At 51.0% G+C, this 1,097-nt stretch overlaps 2 non-coding genes across 2 annotated transcripts; both read left to right on the plus strand.

The window, feature by feature from the left end:
* The first annotated feature begins 203 nt into the window (after window positions 1–203).
* LOC123154566 (5S ribosomal RNA) lies at window positions 204–322 on the plus strand. Its single transcript, XR_006476909.1, has one exon. It is a non-coding gene; the product is annotated as a 5S ribosomal RNA (ribosomal RNA).
* Window positions 323–619: 297 nt separating this feature from the next.
* LOC123154051 (5S ribosomal RNA) lies at window positions 620–738 on the plus strand. Its single transcript, XR_006476638.1, has one exon. It is a non-coding gene; the product is annotated as a 5S ribosomal RNA (ribosomal RNA).
* Window positions 739–1,097: the final 359 nt, after the last annotated feature.

Genomic DNA, 1,097 nt, shown 5'->3' on the forward strand with positions numbered 1-1,097 from the left:
CAAAACAAAACGCACTTACTCACGAGTCTAGCGGCGGCGTTGTGGTGCGGCAAGCGTGCACTGGTGCGCTTGAGAGGGAGGGGTGGAAACCGCGTTAAAATCGTCTCCGTAGTTGAGAGGGAGCAGCCAAAGCAATGTACAATCGTCTTTGTGGTGGTGCTGGGAGGGGCAAGGATAAGGGACGAAGACGGGGGTAACATGTCGGATGCGATCATAACAGCACTAAAGCACTGGATCCCATCAGAACTCTGAAGTTAAGCGTGCTTGGGCGAGAGTTGTACTAGGATGGGTGACCTCCTGGGAAGTCCTCGTGTTGCATTCCCTTTTTAATTTTTTTTGTGTCGCTTGCAAAACAAAACGCACATGTAAGTAATATATTTACCGTGTTTTATTATTTTGCACGAGTGCGGTAAGTTATAGCTGGGTGCTCACGATTCACGAGTCTAGCGGCGGCGTTGTGGCGCGGCAAGCGTGCACTGGTGCGCTTGAGAGGGAGGGGTGGAAACCGCGTTAAACTCGTCTCCGTAGTTGAGAGGGAGCGGCCAAAGCAATGTACAATCGTCTTTGTGGTGGAGCTGGGAGGGGCAAGGATAAGGGACGAAGACGGGGGTAACATGTTGGATGCGATCATACCAGCACTAAACCACCGGATCCCATCAGAACTCCGAAGTTAAGCGTGCTTGGGCGAGAGTAGTTCTAGGATGGGTGACCTCCTTGGAAGTCCTCGTGTTGCATTCCCTTTTTAGTTTTTTTTGCGCCGCTTGCAAAAAAAACACACGTGTAAGTAATATATTTACCGTGTTTTACTATTTTGCACGAGTGCGGTAAGTTATAGCTGGGTGCTCATTATTCACGAGTCTAGCGGCGGCGTTGTGGCGCGGCAAGCATGCACTGGTGCGGTTGAGAGGGAGGGGTGGAAACCGCGTTAAACTCGTCTTCGTAGTTGAGAGGGAGCGGCCAAAGCAATGTACAATCGTCTTTATAGTGCAGTTGGGAGGGGCAAGGATAAGGGAGGAAGACGGGGGTAACATGTCGGATGCGATCATACCAGCACTAAAGCACCGGATCCCATCAGAACTCCGAAGTTAAGCGTGCTT

Source organism: Triticum aestivum, chromosome 1B (genome assembly GCF_018294505.1).
Source record: "Triticum aestivum cultivar Chinese Spring chromosome 1B, IWGSC CS RefSeq v2.1, whole genome shotgun sequence".
NCBI lineage: Eukaryota > Viridiplantae > Streptophyta > Magnoliopsida > Poales > Poaceae > Triticum > Triticum aestivum.